Source organism: Falco cherrug, chromosome 16, assembly GCF_023634085.1.
Source record: "Falco cherrug isolate bFalChe1 chromosome 16, bFalChe1.pri, whole genome shotgun sequence".
Taxonomy (NCBI): Eukaryota; Metazoa; Chordata; class Aves; order Falconiformes; family Falconidae; genus Falco; species Falco cherrug.
Window position 1 is genome coordinate 2,235,415 of NC_073712.1, and position 10,122 is coordinate 2,245,536.

Here is a 10,122-nt window from a genome sequence, read left to right on the forward strand (position 1 = left end):
GTTTTAAAGAGGCTGAGAGATCCTGCTCGGACACTTCCAGGACAGAAAGTATTTTTCTTTTCAAATGACTTTTGGTTTAGAATGTCCTTTCTGGGATGACATTTTTTATATCATCCCAGAAAGTCAAAACTGGGGGGGGGGGGAGGAAGCCAAACAACGCATATTTTTATTATTTTGATCAACCCAAAACAATTCTTTCTGAATTTCCCTGCCTGGAAGCAGAGGAACCCCCAAAGTGGAGGGGCTGGGAGGAGGCTCCACCAGCCTCCCCCTCACTCTGGTGTGTGAGACTCCCTGACTCCAGCCGAACCAGCTCTGTGTTAATGGCTACTGGAAGCACCAGGGCACTTGTACACCTGTAGGTCAGAAGACGTCAATGCCCATCGTGCTCATAACAGCTGTACCCAGCAAGACAAACCATCTTCTCCCTGTCTTGTCACAGCACAAGTGCTTTCCCTTTTTATTGCTATGCAGACTCTCCTCCGGCAACTAGAACAGTTGCAGCCAGGAGACAGAGCCCATGAGAAAAATCTCTAGGAGCAGACTTAGCAAAATTTGTATTTTGCCTTTTTGGAAAACACATCCTCATGTTTTGATCCAAGGTTCATCTCTGTCCCATGGCACGGTAACTTCTGGAGGCAGCTCCTTGCTGCTTCTCAGCCACGTCTCATCCATGTGGCTGCAGCCTATTCTGCCAAGGAATCTGCCCTTCTCCCTGCCTTGGCCGTGCACCCCACACCTTCCTTTCTCCTCTGCTGTCCAGGCAGAACCTTCCCCTGGCGTGCCCTGTGGGCCCTGGGTGAGTCCTGTTCACTGACGGCCCTGACCTGGCAGATGGTTTCCAGGAGTTAGCGCTTCTTGTTCTCACATCAGCCATTCCCAGCAGCAGAAGCGCGTTAGTCCTCTGCTCAGCCCCTTTCTGCTTTCATGTGTGGAGGGCATGTAACGTGGTGCAGAGCCAGGGCAGCTACGGGAGAAGCTCCAAGTGGAGTGGCATGAGAGTTGTTCTTGCCGTAGGTCACTGCTATTCACCCACAGACCAGACTTCAGAAGACCTGCTGGTGCAGGGATGGGCTTAATCTCACCTTGGCAAACTGGCCTTGGCTGAGTCTTTATTATTGAAACATTGTGGAGATCTCGGATAGGGCCTACACGTGGGGGATGATCTGAGATGACTGATCTATTTTCAAACATGGAGAGGTGGGAGTAGAAACACGTTCTGCTCTTGCCTATTGCAGTGATATGGGATTGAAGCAGGGCTGGTGCCTCCAGATATGGTGTAATGCAAATAAGCTCTTACTGCTTTGATCTCTTTATCTTCCCTTTCTCCTCTTCTTCATGAAGACTACCTTTAGTGTAGTTTTCAACCTGCAGGCTTTTAGGAAAAATTTCAGCTGGTTCTATGGCTCCAAGTACCATTCTATCGTCAGCCCCTGCTTTACCCCGAGCAATTCAGGCATTTTGTGGTGACCTCGGAGATTTCAAGATAAAGACGAAAGGAGATAACAAGAACCTTTATGAATCACTGTAGTATAATCTAAAGAATTTTTAAAACCATCATTTCTTGCCTTTGGGCTTCTTTTCTAAAGGTGGTGTAATGGTGTGTTTTTCACTGGATGCTGACATGAGTGGCCAGAAGATAGGTAGAGCCATTGCTCATCTCCTAGTATTTCAGAGAGATGAGAGGGTTTCATGCCTTGCAAGAGCAGGTCTAGCATTGGACCTTTCCAGGAAAAGTATGGGAATTTTAGTCTGTTTTGTACAGTTCCTGCAGAAGTCAGGCTGCTGGACTGGCAGGTCTTAATGCTATAAATGTACAGTTAATGAATCAACAGGATACCAGGTCATTAGCTTCTCCCCACTATCATAAAAATTTCTGCTCAACTGCCTGAGTGTAAGGGAGGTCTTTTATACAGTCCAGGAACCCATGTGTTCAGCACCAACACTGAGAGGTTGGGTCCATGCTGAGAAGAAAGCACATTAATATCCTGAACATCTCAAAAAATGCAAAGATACTCATATAGTGGAGCAATTTAGGGCTTGAGAAGATAGTCACCATTTGGGATTCTTAGTAGCTTCCTGTAGGCTCAAAACCTGAGGCTAACGGTCAGATATGTTCTGTGGGGTGACCCTGCCTCCTTACAAAAGAGGAGCACAAGGTCCACTTGCTTAAATACAGAAAATCCTGACCAGTGGCTTGAGCAATGTCTGTCGTCACTTCCAGCTGTTGCCATATGCATGGGATTTCACCAAGGCATGGAGAGCCAGGAGCCCACAGAGTCCCACTGCTGACCCCCCGAAGGTCTGCCCCTGGAACCACACTCTGAGCTTGCAAATACCTTGTAGATCAAAGATCTGCTTGAAGGCAGCTGCTTCGCCTGGCTCTCACAGCAAGAGGACACGGGCTTCTCGTCATGCTGAGTGACAGAGGGACCCATGGGGAGCACCTCGGGGGGCTGAGGATGCTGACCTGACTTTCTGCCCCTTGGCAGTACAGAGGGAGGTGGCTGGAGAATGGCAGCACAGGAGCTGCTCTTTCTGTAGAAAAACTCCTGGTCCTGTGATGGCTCCCAGGAGATGTCTCTGCCAGCTATCTTGAGCCAGGGGCACACCTGGCTCTGAAGTCTACGTGCTTGGCCTCAGCCAAAACTGTATCACTGCAGATTTCACCTTCAAACCCTCCTGACGGAGCAGCCACAATCTCATTGTGTCACTGTCATGTGGCTTCAGCCTGTTCTGCTTTAGGGCTGTTGACTTCTGCTTGTGTTAATTCACGTTACAGTGCATCTCTAACAAAGCCCTTTGGGGAGGAGGTATGTCAGGAGTTTTGGGGGCCATGGGCAGGGTTCATCTCTCCCCAGTTTTGTGGGCAGCTTTTAGACACCTTGGGTTCTTGTGAGACACATCAGTCCTGCCGTCCCTAGAGGTACGTCCTGAGGATACTGCTTAAGCTTACCTTGGGCAAGTATTGCAAGGTGCCCCTCACGTGGACCCACATATTGTGGCACAAGAGACATCCCTTCTGCCTAAGAACTTGCACTTCCAGCAGGTCTCACAGGTGCCGTCACCAGAGCTGAGTCTGTTGGGACTGGGCTGCTTCCTGCAGGGACATCCCTGGCTCTGTGTTTCAGAGCACCAGCGCCACAGCCTGCATCCCACCTGCCCAAGCAATTATGCCAAAGACAAATTCCTTTGATCTTTAAAGTTTGTATCATCCCTGAACTAAAATGCTGTGGTAACCACCTCATAGCACTGGTAGCGAGCACAGCAGCCAGTCGTACTGGGGTACCCAAAGTGTGGTGTGTGTCACATCATTTTTTGGTAAGGAAGATCAGCTAATCAGTGAATAATCAAAGGTTGTTCATGAAAGAAGGCGACATCAAAGCAAATAATTTAAGGAACCCCTCGAGGGCCAGAGGAGTTGTAAGGTCTGAGGCTGAATCACATGAGCTCAGTTTCCATGAACTGTGTCTCAGTTTTCCTGCAGGTACAAGTTAGAAATGCTTACGATAAATGTTTAGAATTAGTTGGGGAAGGGGGGGATTTTAAATCACACTAATTATAGCCATGATGGCTTTGGTGCAGTGCCATTTGAAAGCATAGGTAATTTCAACACCTAATGCAAGAGGCCTTAAAAGACATCATTTCATGGTAAACGGGAGTGATACCAGAACGGAGTTTTGGTTCCAGGAGTAGGAGTTGACTGTCGGTGTTTCAGACCACAGCCATGCAAAATGATCTGATGGTGAAAGGTTTCCTGCTTTTATTTGATAGCTTACAGAGAGGACAGGCAGGCCAGTCATGAGAAAGAGGAACACGGGAGCCCCAGGGCAGCAGAGGGATGGCTCGTCCCAGTGCACCAGTGCAGTGTGGTTGCTTGAGCCCAGAGGCAAGAATCTGGACAGTTCCTCTGCTGGTCCTACATTGCAAACCTGTTGGAAGCTGCAGCACCCCTTTTCCTCTCCTACTTTTAGAGTTTAAGGGACTTTGGGGTCTGAATTATGTTCTTTGCGCATTTCTGTAATGCCTGCTATGGTACGGTCCCCATCTTTGTAGTGGTTTCTCCAGTGCAGATGACAATAACTGTGCTTACCTGTGAGTGAGCCAGCACCTCGACTCCACTGGATGTTGGTCACCCAGAAGAGAGACCTATTTGGGAAAGCCAGTGCCATTGACAGAGCTGAGAAAGGTCAGAGGAGTCCCTAACCCATTTATCCCATGAATCCTTCATCCTTCTGCCAGATATTTGTTGCTGAAAAAAAGAAAAATCCAACAAGGTTCAAATACCATGAGTTCCTTTTAAAATTAACTGTGTGGCCCATTGAAGTAACCACCCTCAAACACCTGAAGAGATGAATAGCTTCTCTGATTACTCTGACAGGAAGCATTTCCACTCTTGCATGCAAAGGGGATGTACATAACACAAGGAACCTTACTAAGAGGAAAAGCATGAGCTTGGGAAAACACAGCAACAAGTCAACAACATCTTTACATGAGTAATAAGTCAAATATTTACTCCCACAACACTTCAGGCAAGAATCCTGTGCCTCAGGTTTTACACAAGCATGGACAGCCTGTGGAGAAACATCTCATATTCCTGTGGCCAGCAAAATCACTGGGTCCAGGACTGTGCTCAGGAAGTTCATTTCCAGCCCTTGGAGGAGCCTGTTCTTCCTTCACACTCTTTCTCTGCACCATCCCTGTCGTGCCTCATGCCATGGCCAGTCCAGGAACTTCACCGTGCCAAGCCAGGTGTGATGCCCACTGCTCCAAAGAAGCTGGTGTGGGGCCCCTGCAGGATGTCATACTGGAGAGTGAGTGGCAAAGCTAGGGCGCTGGCACCACGTCTGCCCTGCTGCTCCTCAGCCAGCACAGCGCTGCCAGGGTTTGCACCGTGGGCACCCCCTTTTCAGTACTACGAGTGCAGGTGTGCTGCGCTCGAGTCCTACAGGACTGCAAACCACCAGAACATCCAAACACCCAAACCATTAGTGAATTTTAAATAAAATGACCCAAAACATTCCTCAGGCAATAGCCTTGGAGATCAGGGCTGGATTTTTTCTTCACTGCCCCAAGAGATGGTGGGAGAGAGCCCCTTCCCTCAGACCTGTCCACAGCCAGGATGCTTTGGAAGGTGTCTCCTGCAGCAAGCAAGGAGTATTCCCTACACTGCCAGCAGAAGGCAACTTAAGGACTATGCCCCAGAATTTCAAGCAGATATTGGATAGTTTAGATGTGTGTTTTGTTTCATAGCCTTCCATTTTATGTTATTTTTCGTTATTTTTACATTGTTTCACAACATGTCAAAACATCAGGCCGATTCTTTACAACATAAACAGGAGACACTTTGATGTAGAAAAAAAAGATGTTTTAATGGGTGCTAAGTAGCAACTGCCCTTAGGGTTTTAAACATAAAAATAGAACCAGCACAAATTAATATTTTAACCCTTCTATTGTATCCCAGGATCATCTAAATATAGAATGCAGTGTTGCACGCAGAACAATGCAGACAATAACTTTATTTCTCCATTCATTCTGAAAACAGAATTTTGAATTCTCATAGGTCTTTTGGAGATTTTTCTACCACTTCTTTGGAGAGCAAAAAGTTATAAAAAACCCCCAACAACAACAACTTTACCAGAATATCTCTAAATAGGGCTCACAAAACCACACAGTTTTGTCACAGGACACATCTCCAGGGAAGTTGTAAAGGCAGGCTTTAGACTCTCCTTCCATGTAACCTGCCTCCACCAATGCCAAATAGGTCTGGTCAGAAAGTGATGGGTTATTTTGTGGAAAATGGTGCAAATTGAAGAAGCTCACAACCCCAAAATTTTTAAGCCTCTTCACTAGCAGAACTTGGGATTTTTTTTCACTGAAGAATACAAAGGAATCACAGTATTTTTTTCAATAAACTTATTTTCCACTGAAGCAATTTTGTACCCAGAGCCCAAAGCCACCCTGTGATGCTCCAGGGCATTTGACACATGATGTGCAGTGTCACCTCTTGGGTCAGCAGGATCCCAGTTAAAATGACGGCGTGCTGTGCAGATGGCAGCTTGCTCAGAGAGGTCCCTCTTGTATGGCTGTGTTGTGCTGAGCCACCTTTTTCCTTCATGTTTCGGTCCTTGTCCTTGGCACAAGCCTCCTTCCCCCGTGCATTTGTCCAACACCAAGACAGGCTCCCACTGACTTTGTGGGGCGAGGGCACAGCCTTCCTCAGGCTCACAAGTCTGTGAGACTTACAGGAAGAAAGAGTCAAGCAAAATGCCTTTCTTTATACGTTGTGCCTCCTTATTCTCACATTACGAGAGACACCTGCCTGCCTCTGCTGTTTAGCCTAAGCAGTCCGAAGGAGCCAAGCGGTGTCCTTGCCTATACACAACGACCAAAAATAGCCCCTTTGCCTCACACAAGTCTCAGTGCCTCAGATGGCATTTGACCAGGATTGGTTTGGTTGGTAGGAGATATGTCCCATACATTCCCATCGGTTTTAACCATGCCAGCTTTTAATTCAGCCTCATCTTTCCTCATAGTCGTAGAAATCAGTTCTCACTTGCACTCATCTGGATGCAGCTTGCTCCAGACTTGGGTAACAGGTGGTTTTCTGCATGTGCAGCTGCTCCTGAGGGCACAGTTGCAGCTATCAAGTATCAGACCTCCTGAAGAGCCTCGGAGCCCAGAAGCATCCTTGTTTTTTTCAGCGTCCAGCCTGTCTAATGCATCATTTACTGCAAACTTTGCTGCTCATCTCCTATGAAGATGCCAGCTCTGCAGCAGGTGGCTCACAGTGACTTTGTAATGTGCTACGGGTTTAAGACTCGGCGCAGCCCCTGGACCCCTTGCGTGACAGCACAGGCTCCTCTGTGAGGGGCTGTCAGACCCTAGGCAGGTAGGAGATGACCCTTTAGCTGGAGATGGCAAAGACTGAGACTAGCACAGTCAGGCAGATTCCTTCCACCACCTGAGCTCAGAGTTTGTCAGCCACAGAGCCAACGTCCATCCCTTGTTCCTGGTGTTGCTCTCTAGTTTTTCCAGTTTAGACAGGTCTGTCCAACAGGATGTGCCCCCTCATCCATGGCTCGCCTTCTCCCCCAAAGCAGTGTCTGCGTGTGCTGGAAAAGCTCCCTGTGGTGACTGGTGTGACTGGTGCTCACGGAAAGATGCTTCTGTGCCCAGGTCCTACTCCAGCATCACTGGGCTTCCTGCTCACTCTCCAAAAACTGAGACACTGATAATGCTTGTGCTGCTAGGAAACATCCTGACTTGCTCCTTAACTTGCAGGAGCTCAGGCAGAGCATCCTGAAGGAGCAAGCGTCTCTCTCCGGTTGCTCCTCTCCACCCCTTTGCAGGCAGAGCCTTGGTGCGATAACGTGCTAACATTGAAATGCCCATTGCAGGGGCTTCTCATATTCCCTCTTAGCAGGCTCTGTAAGCCTGGAGTTGGGGTTTATTCCATGCAAGCCACAGCATGACTGATCAGAGACTTCTGGCTTTCTTTCCTGCTAGAGACCTGAGCATGAACAATATCAGCTGGCTGCAGCCCCGCGCCCTCCGCCACCTGCGCTTCCTGGAGGAGCTGTGAGTATGGAGCGGCTGCACCGGGCATGGCAGGGTCGGGGCGGTGTGGGAGGGCACTGGAGAGGGTACATGGGGCTCTGGCGGCAACCCCCAGTGCTGTCACCACGGCTACAGGCTGAGATGCAAGGAGATGGCTGCATGGGAGAGGGTTTGTTTGCTACTCTAGCCTAGGGTTTTGTCAGAAGTCATTACCTTTAGTCTGAGATGGTGCATGGGCCAAAAGCAGAAATAAAAGAGGACCCAAGGCATTATGCAGAAATCAGCTCTGTACCCCGGAGCAGAGCCAGCAAGCACGGAGCTTCATTTACCCTTCTGCATAGAGGGTCAGGGTCCCCCTCCACAGCCTCCTGCAGTCCATAGACACATGATGTCCTGGGCACCTGGCAGTTCAGATGGCCATGAGCTGGGACAATCAAAGTCCAAAAAATTTACCTGGGAGGCTGAGGTGCCCCATTGTGCACCAATGCATACTGCGGTCTGAGCAGGCACACTCAGGCACAGCAGCAATCGCAATCACCAGCGTCAGCATGTGGCTGTGTGTCAGTGAAGGAGTGGCCCCACTTCTGAAAGTGTGAAAATTAACCACCAGCATTAGAAATCACTGGAATCCCTTGGGAGCCCCAAAAATGGGAGCCTGGGAGGGCAGAATATTGAGGTGGGCCATTTCTGCACGGGTAAATTGCACCTGTATGGTCTTACTCCACTTGACCATGAGAAATACCTCCAGGTGTTATTCTCATGCTGATGCTCCTTTCAACACAATAGCTTCTGCTGGAAAATGCAGTTTCTTCAAAACAATGTTACTACATCACATGAAATATTAATATTAATGTTGCATTTGAAGTATGCGTTGTAAACTTACTGTATATATAACACTTGCTACAGCCTCATCTGACTAAATGAAACACTTCGACTTTACTGAATAAGTTCTCGCACCCACTACCGTACATGACATTGACACTTCAAATATGGTATTTTTTTTCCAAAATGTCACAATTTCCTACAGAACAGGTGTTTGCACTACCCTGAATGGAGGCATTTTTGTCTCCCAGGTGTGCCAGCCCACATGTTCTTTAGTGGAGCGACCCTGAATCACCAGCATTCAGTACCACAGTATAACACCAGTGATGTGCACAGGTTGTGGTGCTGACCTGCCTAACACCTTACTGACATGAGCCTCTGCACTGTGTGACCGTGTACCATGCTCAGGCATCACTGTCATGAGCAGAAAGTCCTGTCTGTGCATTTGAAAAAGAGCTTGCAGATGAATGTGCACACTTATGTGGCCACTTAGACGCAAAGACAAACTTAGTTCTCTGACTATTTCATCTTGACTACAGAGAGCAGACCAGATAGTGATGCTCATTATTCCCATAACAGGTCAAATCTCATAACTACCAAATCATATGACAGGTTTTTAACTTCAAATGGTCTTGTAACTTCTCTGCATCTGCCCATAGTTTCTATTCATTAGACTTGTAAGGACTCCAGCTACCCGAACTTCCCTCCCCATTAGGTATTTACAGGCGGAGCAGGAGTTATTTTTTATCCTCCTTTGGCTTCTGAGTTTGGGCTGCCCACAGAAGGTGGGTTTTTCAAGACTTCACATCCATCTCGCAGCCTTTCTCTTTTCATTTTGCCAACATCTGTGTTGAAGTGTGACACCCAAAGCATTCACTGGGGATAGTACAGCTTTAGACACACAAAGACCATACTCTGCTGTATACAATTAACAGTTGTCTTGCTGCAAGCAATTGTGTCCTGATTACATGTCATGTACAAAGAGAACAGTCTCAACCAGCAATGAATAAATATTCAGAGGCTCCAAAAGACGCAGCTTCCCACAGCCAAAAATAATTAAAAATGAAACAGGCAAAAAGGAAAAATTTAAACAGGAAAATCTGAAAAATAATTGGAAGTTGTTAGAGAACATTTTACTAGAGGTTCAAAACGCCACAAGTCTTCATTCGGAAAGCAAAGGTATTTTGACTAGGAAAAAAACATTACAGTTAGGAGAAGAAATGCAAACTGCAGCATTATATATCTCTATATATCTATGCATACCCAAGTTTGTGCTTGAATTTGATAGCAGTAAGACAGTAATCCTATTTATGGAAATCAAATGATTTATATGAAAAAAGCAAGGAAGGTTTCTTATCTATTATGAAGAACTAAAAGTGATGGTTTCAACAACATCATCTAGGCTGGGGCAGAGTGTACATTAATCATAGGGCTGTCATCAACCAGTAATGCAACTTGCCCGGCATTTCCCCTTGCTCTTTTCACTTATATCTTTACCAAAATTTCATCCCAAAACATTACATCAGGACCATGACATTCAGGATGGGATCACCCTCAGTGCCAGAATGTGCACAAGAATCAAACAAACAAATCTCGCCTGTTTATACATACTCAACAGAAGTTTCTTCAGGTTTCACAGCTCAAATCTCTGCAGATTTCATCTACCCAGAACATATTCCCTTGGGTCCTGGTGGGAGACAGGCAGCACGTGAGACCCAGCCTTCTTCCCCGCGGGAGAGC